This window comes from Antechinus flavipes, chromosome 4, assembly GCF_016432865.1.
Source record: "Antechinus flavipes isolate AdamAnt ecotype Samford, QLD, Australia chromosome 4, AdamAnt_v2, whole genome shotgun sequence".
NCBI classification, from domain to species: Eukaryota; Metazoa; Chordata; class Mammalia; order Dasyuromorphia; family Dasyuridae; genus Antechinus; species Antechinus flavipes.
The window spans coordinates 285,503,716-285,520,708 of NC_067401.1; positions in this window are offsets into that span (position 1 = coordinate 285,503,716).

Sequence of the window (16,993 nt, forward strand, 5' to 3'; positions counted from 1 at the left end):
TGAATGCACTTATAATGAATAAAATCTATGAAGAAATCACCTCATCTCTCTGGGCTAGTTTGCTAACCTGTTAAATGGAGATAATAATACCTGCAGCAGCATCACTGTGATAATCAAATAAGTTAATGAATATTAGAAAGTAAAACTGTGATTCCATTGGTATAGGGAACTCTTAGATGAGGAAACTTCCTCTATCAATTAGCACCTAATTGCAACCCCTAATCTTAAATTACTTAGGGCAGTGGGAATTTAAATGATTTATCTAGGCTCACAGCCAGTATATTAGAAGCAGAACTTGAACCCAGATCTTTTGGTTTTATATCCAGCTTTTTATCCACCATACTACACTGCCTCCTAGGTATGGAAGATGCCTTATAAACCTTAAAATCTTTATTTATGTTTGCTCTTATCAATATCATTATTGTTATTCTTACTAGCTATATGATCCTTGGGCAAGTTTTTAATTGAGTCCTTAAGGTCTCGATGTCCTCATAAGAAAGGGTCAATGTACCTACCTCAAGGGCTTTGGTAAAGAAAATATTTTATGAATTTCAAGAATAACCAATCTTTGACCTGAGAGGAAAAAATGGGGTGATAAATGAGCCAGAGAAATAGCGACTAACCTCAAGGAGTTGATATCTTACTTGAGACATTCATTTATGGATAGATGATGAGGGTAACATAGAATCATAGCTTCAGAACTAGAAGGCATCAAAGGAGTCACTGAGTCCTGCCCCTTCATTTTGCAAATGGGGACACTCAGGCTTCTAAGAAAGTGAAGGGGCTTCCCAAAGGACCATTGACAGTAAGTTGTCTATTTGGTATTTGAACATAGTTTCTATGACTAGGAAGCAGCACCCTTTTTATTGTGCATGACTAGTGATATCTCAGCAATGAAAGAATAAATTTAGGACTCAGAAGACTAAGAGTAAAGCTGTGAAGAGTCCGTTAGAATTTTCAGGGAAAGCTGTTTGGAAGGGATGGAACTTTACAGCTTGGGGGCTGGCCTGTAAAGAGTGGACATTGACTGACAGTAGTGGACATAAATCACACACACACTGAACAACATTCTCAAATCAGTGAATTTGTTTGATGGGAGGACCTTAGATCGTAGGATCCACAAAGCTGATACTGGGAAGTCTGTGACCATTGAAGGGAGGAGGACAAAACTACAGTAGGAAGGAGCTCACCTGGAGTATATAGACTCTGGAGAGAGGAAGCACATCTCCATCTATTGGCTTCCTAATTATTGTTGAACAGAGGTTAAGCTCAGTTGTTTCTGCCTACAAAAAGATTCTAAGTGCTGCCAGCACTCACTAATTTCTAATACTCTGAAATAAAGCCCCAGATGTCTTCTCTTAGTTTTGTTTCTAATTGGCAGAGAGCTGGAAATGGTACCATTATGGCCTCATCTGATATTTCTGCTTCCTTCTTCTTCTCTAGACTAGTCCATCGATTTTCTACTATTGGGCTGTAGGAAGAAATTGTGGATAGTGGCAGGAGTGGCTTGGCTCTATTTCCTTAGCATTTGGATGGACAAAGACACTCCTGGCCAACACTAGGTTTATTTTTATTAAACTAGCTCAAATAGAAGTAAGAACACTTCCATTTAGTATCACAGGATTTGGAACTCATTGAGACCTCAGATATCATCTTGTTCAGTCTTCTCATTGGACAGACCTCTGCTCTAACGAGAGTACTGACAAGCAGCCAGAAGGACTTAATTTTTCCCAGCTTTGGAAAATACCACGTATATGGGGCTTGAATGTGTTCTCGAGATCACTGTCTGTCACCTCTTCCCCAGGGATCTCTACTGCCACCCCAAAAAAACTTTTTTCTCCCCTCTCCAACCCCTCCCTTACCTCACCTCAAGAACTGGTTTTTCATCCTCCCACACAGAAGTTGGAGCTGTGGGTGGGCCAAAGCCCAAAGTAGAGGGAATGCATAGAGAAGCCCCTCTGGTCACTGGAAGAAATGGGACAAACCAAGTACAAAATGCAGGACATTACGGTACAAAAACAAAATAACTTCAGCCTTAAAGAATTGAGGAAGACACTTTTGATATACAGCTGTAAGAAAGCTTTCATGATGAGAATAAAACCAAGATCCTGAAATAACTTTTTAATTTTTACACGCAACTTATGAAAAAAACAAACAAACAAACAATTACCTTACTTTAGAAATCTTTTCAAAATAAAACAATTTCATTTTTCTGGCTCTTGCCATGGACAGAGGGGAAATATACACAAACTCTCGACACATCAAAAGATGCCAGTTCATTAGGGAGGAATTCATGAGAACACTAGACCCATGGAGCCAATTTAGAGCTCTGCAAAATAGTTTCAGAAATAAATTCGACATATCAGCAGTAAATACTGGCGAAGAACTTATTACAAAAATCAAGCGAGACTTTCTAGTTGATAGAATACAGAAACGGAAAACCTGGAGACTTTCCTAGGAGAGTACTTTGAGAACCCTAAATTCATCAAATTGCCCAGGGGCAGGAGAAAGGATTTGAGGAAGGGGAGGGGATGATAGACTCTCTGGGTCTACCAAACCAAACAAAAAAAATTTAAAAGTTTAAAATGTAGTCAAGTTGTTTGGTTTCCACAATAGTTAACAATCAGTTTAGTTCCTTTTTGGAGTGAATTGACTGGTTGTCTTGGTGTTGGAAAAAGGAGTAGAAAGGAGGGGGTAAATAGGAAAGGGGAGAAAGGGAAGACAGAGATAGAGACAGAAAAACAGAGACTTGGAAACCCAGAGAGAAAACTTTCCCTTCTGTATTCATTAAACATTCATTCTTAAAGACACTGGACTTTAGCACCATAGCAGTCAAACACACCCACAAGCCAAGAAGCCCCAGCCATCCTGAACCGAGCGTAGGTCACAGACTGCACGGTAATGCCTCCAGCTCCTTCCTTTCTCTAGCCGGTGGGTGAGGGTAGAGGACAAGCACCTATTTGTGCAGCTGGGCATCCCTTGCAGCTGGTGGAGTCGCCCAAGTTTATCGGTAGGAAAGGGGTACGTATGTATACGTTGGGGAGTGGAGTGGGGTGTCAGGTAGCAGTTTGCCAGGTTAACCTTCCCAAGATCCCTTTGATAGGAACTCCCAGGGCCTCCCATGGCCAAGAGACAGTAAAAGCAGCTTCAGCCCCTCTTTCCCTCTCTTTTTCTCTCTTTTCCTCTCTCTCCCTCTCTCTCTCCCCCTTGCTCCTTCTCTCTCAGCTTCCAGGTTCAATAAAGATTACATCATGGAGAAAGTATGCCCTGTAGCCTGAGAATCAAAGCCGTCACAATTGGCGGCTGTTTAACTGTAATGTTGCTGAAACAAATCCTTCCCACCCCCAACTCTACCCCCACCACCCCCACCCCAAGCTCTCTGCTTTTCGTACTATTTAGGATAGCATTATTGGGGAGAAAATCTGATCAAAACTGTCGACCGCCAACGGCAGATTTTCTATGGATTCAATAAAGGCCACCTTAACGATTTCCCTAATTAATGGATGACATCTTTGGCTGAAGGAGAGGCGATGTATTCTACTCTGCCTTAGTCTTTGTTAACCTTCTAATTAACTTTCGTAGGTCACCCAGGTCTCCCAAACCTAAAAGTGAAGAGGGCCATTGTGCAAGGAGCAGTAAACTTACTTTTTCTGCTGGGGTACTTAAAAGGGAGAATGATTATAGGCCGAGAAAAATAACTCCATTTAAAGTCTTTGTGGCCCCAGAGAATACATAGGTCCCTGCCTCAGAAAATAATTGAAACACCTTTTATACCAATATTTCTATGCATAATAAAACAAATTAGCAAAATGCATCTAAATTCAGCTGCACATTCAAATTACCTTTTTTTGGGGGGGTGGGGAGGGATGTAAGCCTCTGCGGGTCCACAAAAGGCATTGGGCTTTATAGAAAAAAAAAAATTGCAACTGCATCAGCCATCAGCCTTTATGCTGAGCGACTCCAGGGCAACAGGAGAAGCAAGCAGTTCCAATGGCCCCAAGTTACCGCCACTCTGATGAAATACTCCAAATATGCCACCTTTTGTGGGCTTGAGGAGGAACTGCAAGGAGGCCCCAAAGCCATCAAAAATCATTAGCATTTCTTCTGCAAGTAGCAGCTACAAGCCCAAAAAGACAGGCGGGAGGTGGGCCCACTGGACTGGGTGGCCTTTTTCTGTCTGGAAATATTCTAATGGTCTTAGCAATGAGCTGAAATCAGCAGGAAAACAAAGCATTGGAAATAACAGCAGCATGCAAAACTGAGGTGCCCAAGATTATTTGTGAGAAGGAATTAATCTGACTGCCCAATATTTGAGTGTGTGTTTTTATGGACTTGTTTCCCTTCTCTGGACCTCAGTTTCTTCATCTGTAAAATAAAAAGGGTTGTAGGTTAATCATTACAATCTTTTGTTTTAAATTATAGAAACAAATTGTAGCATATAGAATATTTTCATAATTCTACATGTAGAATATAGAGAAAATTATTGCAAGATTTTTCTACGGAAAAATTTATCTTAATTCCATTAGCTTTCAAATTTCTTTCACAAATAAATAAATATTTAAAGCAAGTTTGCACCTTGAGAGGAAAATGGCATAGCAGATACAGAATTCATCTGAGGGCCAGATAATCTCTGTTCAAGTCCTCAATTGGATGAGTACTGACTGTATGACCACAGGCAAGTCACAGAACTTGATTCTTGTTGCAGTTGGGTTGCCTTTCTTCATTGGTGGAGCAAAAAGAAACCATGGGCCTGAACCAATAAAACTAGTCAACAAAAAAGTGCCTAGACTTTAAAAAGAGGCTTTACTTATTTAATTTCTTTAAATTAAGAAAAGAAAGAAAGAAAAGAAAGAAGAAAGGAAGGAAGGAAAGAAGGAAGGAAGGAAGGAAGGAAGAAAGGAAGGAAGAAGGAAGGAGGAAGGAGGGAGGGAGGAAGGAAGGAAGGAAGGAAGGAAGGAAGGAAGGAAGGAAGGAAGGAAAGAAGGAAGGAGGGAAGGAAGGAAAGAAGGAAGGAGGGAAGGAAGGAAGGAAGGAAAGAAGGAAGGAGGGAAGGAAGGAAGGAAGGAGGGAAGGAAGGAAGGAAGGAGGGAGGGAGGAAGGAAGGAGGGAGGAAGGAAGGAAGGAGGGAAGGAAGGAGGAAGGAGGGAGGGAAGGAAGGAAGGAGGGAGGGAAGGAAGGAAGGAGGGAAGGAAGGAAGGAGGGAGGAGGGAAGGAAAAACACAAACACAAGGGAAAAACTTTGTTCTGGGCAATTTGTGTTTTCATTTGTTTAACGTTACATAATAATGTGACATGGTGCTCCAAGTCATTTTCCTCATAGCCATGATATGGATATGGTAATGAAAGTATTATTGAATTACCTAAAATGATAGGGAGATTTCTAAGAGAATTGCTTTAAATCATACATATGTACATGCTACATACGGGCAACTATTTACTGGCAACTACAGTTAGGCCAATCAACACCAAATGGGAAATCATTAAGGAATGTTTTCTCTAGGATTTCTATTATACAATTGAGTTGAATTTGAATATTTCCGTTTAAAATATCCTTAGGACTTTTTGTCTGCAAAGAGACACATGTAAAATCAGAAATATTTAATAGGCACTGGCTTTGACATTTAATTTCTCCTCATAAAAAAGATTCCAGTGGACACACAATTGTATGACCCCATGCTAAGGTGACATGGTTTTGTCTCAACTAGCTTGAGAAGAGTGCTAATGAGGCTATCATACAATTTATCTCTCCTTACTTCAAAAAAAGTAAATCTCTGATACTGACAAAGTGAACCTCTAATTCAGTCAGCCACCTTGCAGATAAGGACTTTGACCTCTTTGGGGACCAATAAGGGAATGTGGTTGGAAAAGCACAATTCCATCTTCTACCAACAACTGCTGTAGTCAGCAAGTCAGTATATGTATTACTGATGATAGGTAAAGATCTGATCAAGTCTCAGAGATCTAAAGCTTAAAGGGAACTCAGGGACTGTCTCACTTTTTTTTCCTATCTGTATTTTCAGAACCTAGAACAAAATTTAACAGGGGACAAGTAGGTAACAGAGTGGATAGAGCACCAACCCTGGAGTCCTCTTCCTGAATTCAAATCTAGCTTTACTTACTTACCTGTGTGATCTTGGGCAAGTGACTTAACTCTGTTTGCCTCAGTTTCCTCATCTATAAAATCTGAAGAAGGAAGTGGCAAAGCACTCCAGAATTTGTCAAGAATATTGAAAAATGACTGAACAACCAAGTGATTAATAAATTCTATTTTATTAATTTAGCCTAACTCCATTTTACAGATGTATAGGGTCATATTATTAAGTCCCAGGAGGGATAATTTGCTGAAGGTCACATACATAATAATCATCGAACAGCACATTTATTTATGTTACTACTAATGGAACATTAGTTCTAATGGAACATATAGATTTGTTAGAAGAATCGGGATTAATCCTAACTCTGCACCTTATTTATACCTATGTGACTTTGAACAAAGTCTCTTAATCTTCCTGGTTCTCATTTGTAAATATGGATATTGGAAGAACTGACCTCTAAGAAACTTTCTAGCTCTAAAATTACTATGATATTGAGAACCAAGGACTTTCCAAGTCTGAAAAGAGTTTGGGATGGAAATTTGCTTCCTAGGAATTCTTCATCTCCCTGTCCTGATGCTTCTTGCTAGTTCTATATTCAACTCTCACAAATGTTCCTTTCACCCCACTGTTCTAAACAGTAGCCAGCCTCATGAGGCCCAGGGCCTTGTCTGCCTCTGGAAGAGAGATGTTCTGAAATCAGAGATTCCTAGGCATAATGTCAAGTTCTCTTTTGCATGCCTTGAAATCTTTAAATGTCTTTAATAAAAAAAAGAATAATGTATTCTGTGCTTTAATTGTTCAAGATTCCAATTCAACACACTGTTAAGAATGAATAAATAAGACATTCATAGGCTTCATCAGCACGTGTATCAGGACAAATGCTGTTGGTCTCTGGATTGTGAAAATATTTCCTAACGTTTGAGATGTGCCAAGAAAGAGAAAAAGAAATCAACTAACATCTTGTAATGTGTAAATTGTTCTGTGCTCACAAGAGTCTGATTTACTTTTATCAATCAATTTAGCTAATTCACATTTCATGAACCATATTAAATGAGAAAGCAAAAACTTAGTGCCAATGTTTTCTCCCCAATCTGTCACAATTTTGTGGGAAATTATTTTTCACCATATGATGTTATAAACCTTTTCCACAAAAACACTGAGTTGTCATTTGAAGATGCCTTCCAAAAAAGGAGATATATGTATCTCACAACCAGAATTTTTCAGATGAAGCTAGATTCCCATGCTTACCAGTGATTACTTAATTTTATCAAGTGGGAGTCCATATTCAATAAAACTGACTGGTTTATTAAACAAGAACACTTTTTTTGCCTTTAATGTGATTTACAAAGACTTGAAAATAATCACATTTTAGTCAAAATCAATGAAGGTTCCATCTTGACAAATTTAGTCATGGAATTGTTGTAAAAGTAGACACTATTAGTGAGGGAGGGAGGAAGATGATATTCCTAAGACCTTAACATCATCTTATCAGAGGTCAGAAAATTTATTTGCTTGCAAACAAATAATTTTTGAGAGATAAAAGAATAAACTACTATATAAATCAGTTGCTAATTATCTTTTGTCCCAGATCTGTTATTTCATTGGTAGAACTTCCAGGTTCAAGAAGACTCAGCAACTAATCAGAAACTTGTAGCCTTAAAATTTGAACTTATACTTTCCTGATCCTGAAGGCAGCATTCTCTTTCTCCCTCCCTCCTTCTCTTCTCTTCCTCTCTCTCTCAGTTTTTGTCTCTCTCCCCCTTTCTCTTTTTCTGCTTTCTTCCCTTCCTCCCTCTCCCCCTTCTTTTCTCTCTCTCTCTCTCTCTCTCTCTCTCTCTCTCTCTCTCTCTCTCTCTCTCTCTCTCTCTCTCTCTGTCTCTGTCTCTCTCTGTCTGTCTGTGTGTCTCTCTCTCTCTGTCTCTGTCTCTCTCTCTCACCTTCACCCACACCCACACTGCCTTATTATTATTATTCATCTAATTCTCCTCTTTTTCAATTGATGCTGGATAGAAATGGTCCTGGAGCAAGATGCCTTACTAGTTATTCTTCTTTTATATTTAGTATTCTACAGACTATAGCACAGGTAGGTGAAAAAAAGTACTTGTAATTTAATAAAAAGTATTTGATTGTGAGCTTATCTTCTAAATACTCATTCAAAGCATCTTTGTAATAAATCAATAGAAGGCATAACAACAGGGATGACATGTACTTCATTCTAATCCTATATGCTTTTCTTATTCTCCTATGTCTATATTTTAAGATGTTTTCATTCCATTTGGCTTGGAATTTACGAGTATTTAGTAACATGATATCTATTAAAAACAATGTACAAAATCAAAATTATGTCTGGAAAAATCTAAATAACAATTCCATGTTATAATGGCTGACTTCCAATTCAGTTTCTTTATTGAATTCTCAAGGATAATTCAAGGTGGTACTTTTTTTTTTAATGTTTGTATATAGGTATTTGTTTTCTCTTAGTTTATGAAATACAATGAACTGTTGAATAAAACTTGTTAATGGTTTATATCTTGCTAGGTATTCAGCAGTTTTTTAGCCTATAGTGATATATTGCAAAGTTTCTATTCTTACCTTCCTTGCTCTTAATCAATAACTCAGATATTTTATGGACAGGTCAACTATCATTATTTTTATTATTATCATTATTATTGTAATTTATAAATATTTGATTATTTTTTATTTATTCAATAGGCTTTGGAAAGAAATGGTCTGAGGAAAATTCATTGATATTTTCTTTTGTATTTTATAATTATTATCATCATCATCATCACTACTACTACTACTACTACTACTACTACTACAAAATGAAAGAATCAACAAATTTATTGATTCTTTCTTCAGATTTTGAAACAATAGAAATAGAAAGTTTGATTTTTTTAATTTCTTAAATTTAATAGTCTGAAAGTATGACAACCCAGGGCATGGCATTTATTGAAAATCTTTTAAACTTAAATTTCTTTAGAGGAATGAAGTCTGAAACAGCATATATCTGAATGACTATTGTTTGTTTGTTTTCTCTCATAGCCAATACAATCTCATTCTCCATAAAACTCCAAATACTAAGTGGAATTAAGAGGAATCATTTCCTTAATGAAAATTTCATTCTTGAAGCTTTCAGCATTGATACTTAAAAACACATCATTCCTGGATAGCACAATTATTTGGAAACCACATGTTTAGTGCAATATCTTTTCTTTCACAAATGCAAATGCATTCAAGCAAATGCTATTTCTGCAAGATAAGAATTTGGCTTATCAAAAAACTTTTGTTGAACATCTGCCAGCCTCCAGTGCATTGAACTAACTTTAATATTTTCCCCTTGCATTTTGCACTGGAAGAAAGTAAGGTTAAGCAATTGTACCCAATATCAATTTGTCGTTAGAGCTTTGGAAGGGAAGTCATGAGCTACTCATTCTTACAGCTAATGGAATATATGACCCTTCCATAGGGAGAACATAGTGAAAACTGTCGACACAAGTAGTCCCTCAGAATCGTTTCCATTAGTCATGACCTCACAAAACTTGAGAAAGGGCAGTAATTGGGGAAGAGATGGGGGGAGGACAAGCAGTGTCTTCCCCATACATTGTTTAGGATTTCACTGCTGTTACTGATCAATGTATATGGTCACAGGTTTCTAGAAGATCTATCTGCTTCAGCAGTCTTTCTGTTTGCTCTTGTGGAAAACACAATGCAGCAATTTGCACAAGGATGAGTGGGGAGGAGATGCAAGCAAGTGATTTGCTAGTGAGATTAGAAAACTTCCATTAGAACCCAAGTTGCCCACATCTTGAACAACAATAAAAAGAAAGAAAAAAAGATGAAAGAGAAAAGAAAAAGGAGAGGAGAGGATAAAGAAAGACATTTTGTAAATCCAATTGTTAATCAGTAGGGTTAGATATCACCAATGAGAACTGGAAATAATGAACTGCAATAGTACCGTCAGCCTTACACATTATCCCCCGGTATCTGTTCTTTCCTCTTTGTATTCAGTATTTGTGAGAATGTAGACTTCCTCCCAGTATGCAGAAACTTCCTAACACATAAGAAATTTAGGTGTTGTCTCTACTGAAAGGTTACACCTTGTTTAAGGGTTGGATTCTCTATTTTAAAAAGTTCATGGGGAAAGGAGCCCTGTGGAGTTTCCTTGACATAATTTAATTCCCTCATTCCATTCTTTTCTGGTGTTCTCTCCCTTTACCCTTTCTTTTAATCTTTTGTTTCTTCCCCCCAGTTTCATTCCTCTCACTTCTCTTCCCTATTTCTTTTTTCTTCCATTCATTTTTTATTATATATTTTATGTTCCTGATACAAACTCTACAAAAGCAAGTTCTTGACTCCAGATTCTGCCTGTTACACTTTGACAAGGTCAGTTTAGTGTTAGGAAGGTGAAGCTGGCCAGTATCCTTCACTATGAATAAACATTTAATATTCATCAGTTAGATAATGGGAACCATACAAGGAAGCTCTCCAACAAGTTTATTCAGAAACAACTTGTAGAACTTAGTTGCAGGTATGCACATGTGGATATACATGCATAATATATATATATATAGGCTGCATATATAGATGTTTCTGGATTTGTTTCTTCCTTTGATGTCTAGTCTGCATGTTAATTTCAGTACTAATCCAGATGCCACTATTCTTTATAACATTTCTGAGGGGTCACTGAACACCCATCTTGATAACCCTCCAGGAATAAACAATGGAAAACCAGTATGAAACGTTTTTTTATTTGCTAATTTTTTAGAATATGCTTTGCTGTCATCACTCTTTCTTCCTCTGCCCTTGCCCCCTTCCACTCCAGGAAAAGCTAATCAAATTCTAAGGAGGTCTTGTACTTAAAACATTAATTTCTCCCTAATTCAGTCAGTGTTCAAGTATTTTTAGGAACAATTTTGAGTTTGTCTTATTAGCAAAGGTAGATTCTGTGAAAGGAAATCTACCAGAAGAGCCATTTTGAATCCTCCTCTACCTAAACTACTCATTCTGGCATTTCTTTCATGGTATGGTTCAAAAATTATACATTTTATAAATGAGTTTATCTAACAATTTAGAATTTTAATAGCTTCCTTTGCCATGGCAGCCTACAAATTAATACTATGGATCTCAAACTTGTTAATATTTCCAAGTGGAATTTTCCATTTGGTGCAATGAATAGACTAACAGGCCTGGAGCTGGAAAAACTGGAGTTCAAATCCAGCCTCAGACACTTAGTAGCTATGTGACTGTGGGCAACTCATTTAATTCTATTTGCCTCAGTTTTCTCATCTGTAAGAAGAGATGGAGAAGGAAATTGCAAATTACTCCACTATCTTTGTCAAGAAAACCCCAAATGGGGTCCACAAAGAGTTGCACATGATTGAAATGACTAAATGACAACAATAAAAACCAGGCAAGACCTGCAAAAATGTTTCATTAGTAGTACAAATAAGTTTTAGATGAACTGGTTTTGAGCTCTACATTTATATCTTCAATTACCTAAAGAACATCTGCACTTGTATGTCCCACTAGACCTTAAATTAAACATGTCTAAAATTATTTTTAACTCATCCCTCTCCCTCATCTCATAAATGCAGTGATGGAGTCCTATAAATTCTGTCTTTTGACTAGCTGCCTCAATCATTGCTATAGCCTCTATTCAATTCTGTAAAGATCATTCCTTTCTAGGACATTATATATTATACTTTTCGCTCCTTTATATTTATTAAGTGTATTATATTACAGAAAAAATGTTGAGTTCTGGGAGCCAAGATGGGAGAGCAATAAATCACAATAACTCTCCCATATTCACCTCCAAAGAACTATATAAAATAGCACCCCAAAACAAATCCTGAAACAAAAGAATCACAAAAAGATGAGAGAAAGGAATCTCTTAGCGTCAGAAACTTGGAAATCAGTAAGAAAGGCCTATCTCACTTGGGTAAAAGGGGAGCGCAGTCTAGGACAGAAAGTGACCCAGTTAGCCAGCAGCAAACTCTACTTTAGCAATCCAGTGGGACCAGTCCTAGGGTAGTGGAGCAGGTAAATGACAACATCCCTTAGCACGGCCACAAGAAGGGGCAGCCTTCAGCTCAGAGAACCACCACATGATTCAGCATAGCCCCAGACAAACAGGCAAATTTCTGTGGCCAGATCTCCTTAGGCTTCAGCATAGCCCCAGGAAAACATAAAAACATCCCACTGGCCTCATCCAGAAACTACCACTAGGACCCAAGCTCAGTACCAAGTAAGCTGCCAAAAGCCTTACACCCTCCAGTAGTAGCAATCATCCCCCATCCCAGCTCTTCAGTAAAACACCAGACTAAAGGGTCCCCAGTGAGCTTCCAGGCAACATGAATACAGCACCAGCTAAACAACCATGACCTACAATCCTGGCAGAAGAAGTCTGAGACAGTGCCCTTTCCATCCAAGGAGCAGAGCTCAAATTTAAAAGAAAGAAAAAAGATGAGCAAAAAAAAAAAAAAAAATACAAATAAAGAATTTGACCATAGAGAATTATTATCGTGAAAGGGGTGATAAAGACAACAGTGTCAATACACCTATGGGCAAAATCCCAAAGGAAACTGGGAAGTGGTCTCAAACCCAAAGAAAACTCAGGGAAAAGCCAAAAAGGAGCTTAAAAAATCAAAAAAGAGAGGTAGAAGAAAAATTTGGGCAAGAAATGAGAGTGATAGAAGGGAGTTATGAAAGAAGAGTCAACAACTTGGGGGAAAAAAAACAAGGGCTTAAAAAGTAGGATTGATCAAATGGAAAAAAGAAGTACAAAAACTAACCAAGAAAAACAACTCTAAAAGTTAGAATTGGACAAGTAAAAGCTAATGGACTATGAAACATCAAAAATTAATCAAACAAATTCAAAAGCGTGAAAAAAATAGAAGAAAATATAAAATACCTCATTGGAAAGACAAGTCACCTGGAAAATAGATTCAGAAGAGACAGTGTCAGAATCATTGGACTACCTAAAAACAATAGACATAAAGAAGACCTGAACAGCATCTCTCAAGAAATCATCAAGGAAAACTTCCCTAATTTCTGGAAGCATGGGGTAAAATAGGCATTGAAAGAATCCACTCATCACCTTAGGAAAGAGATCCCAAAATAAAACTTCAAAGAAGATGATAGCCAAATTTCAGAGTTATCAGGGCAAGGGAAAAGTACTGCAAGTAGCCAGGGAAAAAAATCAAATATCAGGAAGGCATAATTAGGATTACATAGGACTTAGCAGTTGCAACATTAAAATATTAGAGGTCATGGAACATGATATTCCAGAAAGCAAGAGTCAGGACTACATCCAAGAATTACCTACCTGACAAAATTAAGCATATTATTTCAAAGAAGAGGGAATGGTCATTCAATGGAATAGAAGGATTTCAAGTTGTCATAAGGGAAGACCATAACAGACAAAAATTTTGGTCTCCAAAATCAAGACCCAAGAAAAGCCTAAAAAGGGTGGAAAGGCAAAAGAAAGTATAAAGGATTCTATAGAGCTGGACTTCTCTACATGGAAAAATGATATTTGTAATTCTTAAAAATTGTGCCACTAATAGTATGGTTAGAAGGAATATTCATAGATGGAGGTACAGGCATAAAGTGAATTTGAAGCAATTACAAGAAATAATTAAGGGATAAGAAAGTAGAATACACTGGGGGCAGAAGGCAGGGGAATATAGAATAAGTTATTTCACATGAAGAAGTAAGAAAAATCTATTATAGTGGAAGGAAAGATGGAAGGGTAGGTAATGGGCATCGATGGAACCCTACTCTTATCAGTATTGACTCAGAGAGGGAATAATATACACAATTAATTGAATGTATTAATCTATTTTGCCAAACAGGAAAGTAAAAGGGAAGGAGATTAAGTCAAGGTGGAAGACAGAAGGCAGCAAGGTTGACAGAAGAGACGACAGACAGACAGACAGACAGACAGCAAAACACTATCAAGGACAAAAAGGGTAAAAGGAGAGAGAGAAAAAACAGGAAGAAAAATAGGGTGGAGGGAAATACACAGTTAGTCATAACAACTCTTAATGTGAATAGGATGAACTTTCATAAAAAGAAACTGTCTAGCAAAATGGATCAAAATCCAGCCTTCTACAATATGCTGTTTACAAAAAGCAAAGAGACACAAGAACAAAGATAAAGGGCTGAAGCAGAATCTATTATACTTCAGCAAAAAAAATTTCTTAAAAGTAGGAGTAGCAATCTTGAACAAAAGCAAAAATAGACCTGATTAAAAGAAATAAGGAAGGAAACTACATCTTGCTAAAAAGTACCAGACAATGAAGCAATATCACTACTAAACATATATACACCAAGTAGTAAAGTATACACATTCCTAAAGAAGTTAAGTGAGTTATGGGAAGAAATAGACAGTAAAACTACTGAGTGTGTATCCCAAGAAAATCATAAAGGATAGAAAAGGATTCACATATGCAAAAATGTTTGTAGCAGCTCTTTTTGTGGTAGCAAAGAATTAGAAAATGAGTAGATGCCCATCAATTGGGGAATGGATGAATAAGTTATAGTATATGAAAGTAATGGAATATTATTGATCTATAAAAAATGATGAACAAGATAATTTTAGAAAGGCCTGAAAGATTTATAGGAACTGATGCTGAGTGAAACAAGTAGAACCAGGAATACATTATACACAGTAACAGCAAGATTATGCAGTGATCAACTATGAAAGACTTGGTTCTTCTCAGCAGTTCAATGATCCAAGGCAATTCCAATAAATTTTGGATAGAAAACACCATCTGCATTCAAAGAGAGAACTATGAAGATTGAATGTAAATCAACACATGCTGTGTTCACTTTTTTCTTTTTATTTTTCTTTCTCATAGTTTTTCCCTTCCATGATAATTTTTTTTCTCCCAAAATGATTTACAAAGAAATGTGTATGAAAAATTAATGTATATGTATGACCAGGAAAATGGAAACTTTGAAAAGGGAGGAAAAAAGAAACAGACAGCACAAGACATAGTAGTAAATGACCATGATAATCTAGTGCCTGATAAACCCCAAAATCTCAACCTTTGAAATAAGAACTCACTATTTGACAAAAACTGCTGGTAAAAGTAGAAAACAAATAAGCCACAAATAGGTATAGACCAACATTTCACACTATATATCAAGATAAAGTCAAAATGGATATATGATTTAGAAGTAAAGGGTAATACCAAAAGCAAATTAGAAGAACAAAGAATAGTCTACCTGTCAGATCTATGGAGAAGGAAAGACCAAACAAGAGATAGTGTTACAAAATATAAAATGGATAATTTTGATTATATTAAATTAAAAGGCTTTTCCACAAATGAGACTAATGCAAACAAGATTAGAAGAAAAGCAGAAAGCTGTGAAACAATCTTTATAGCAAGTGTCTCTGATAAAGACCTTATTTCTCAGATATATAGAGAACTGAGTCAAATTCATAAGAATGACAAATTGTCGAAGGATATGAATAGGAAATTTTTCAGGTGAAGAACTCAAGGCTATCTATAGGCATAGGGAAAAAATGCTCTAAGCCACTCTAGAGAAATGCATAAAATAACTTTGAGGTACCACCTCATATCTATCAGATTGACTAATTTGATGAAAAATGTTAAATGTCGAAGATGATGGAGAAATATTGGACTTCACAACCATTCTAAAGAGGAATTCGGAACTATACCCAAAGGGCCACTACATATTTTGACTCAGTAATATCACTTCTAGGTCTGTCTTACAAAGAGATCACTAAAAAGGAAAAATGACCCACATGTACAAAAATATTTATATTTCCAACTCTTTGCTACGACAAAAAGAGCTGCTATGTATATGTAAGCTCTTTTTGTCGTAGCAAAGAGTTGGAAATTGAAGTTATGCCCATCAATTGGGGAATGACTAAACAAGTTGTGGTACATGAATGCAATGGAATACTATTGTCCTATAGGAAATGATAATAAGGCAGATTTCAGAAGATCTTACATGAATTGATGCTGAGTGAAATAGGAGAACCAGGAGAGCATTGTACACAGTAACAGCTATATTGTACAATGAATTGACTCAGCTTTTCTCAGCAACATGATGATCCAAGACAAATACAAAGAAATCATGAAGAAAAATGCTAACCACATTCAGATGAAGAATTGATGGATTCTGAATGCAGATGAAAGCATACTTTTTTTCACTTATTTTATTCTTTTTGGTGCTTTTTTCTCTTTGATCTGTTTCTTCTTTCACAACTAAATCCCAAGGAATTTTTTTTATCATAAAGGATAAAAAAAGATTCACATATGCAATTATAACAGCTCTTTTTGTGGTAGCAAAGAGTTGGAAAATGAATAAATACCCATCAATTGGGGAATGGTTGAATAAGTTATAGTATATGAAAGATTATTATTGATCTATAAAAAATGATAAACAAGCTTATAGGGGGCTGGAACTCTGAAAAGGTATACTTAAGACTCAGTATGATTGATGAGATAATGATTCTCTAGCTAAGCACATACTTAGTGTGGTATTTAATGTAATGTAATGATGTAATGTTCTACACCTGGTTTGGGCTCAGTGTGGTGTAGTGATGTAATCATACTGAACTATTTAAGAGCTGGGACAACTGGGAATGCTCTCTTAGACACAGACACAGAGAAGACTCAAGACTGCAGATTCCAGACTCCACATTCCATCTTTGGCCAGCCTCGTGGTGGTCTTCCTTCCTTCATCACTTCTCCATCAAGACCAAGGACTGGAGCTGATCCGGAGGTCCTCCAGAGAGCTACCCCGACCATTACAAAGCCAATTTTAGAAAGGCCTAGAAAGATTTATAGGAACTGATGCTTAATTAAACAAGTAGAACCAAGAATACATTGTACACAGTAACAGCAAGATTGTGCAGT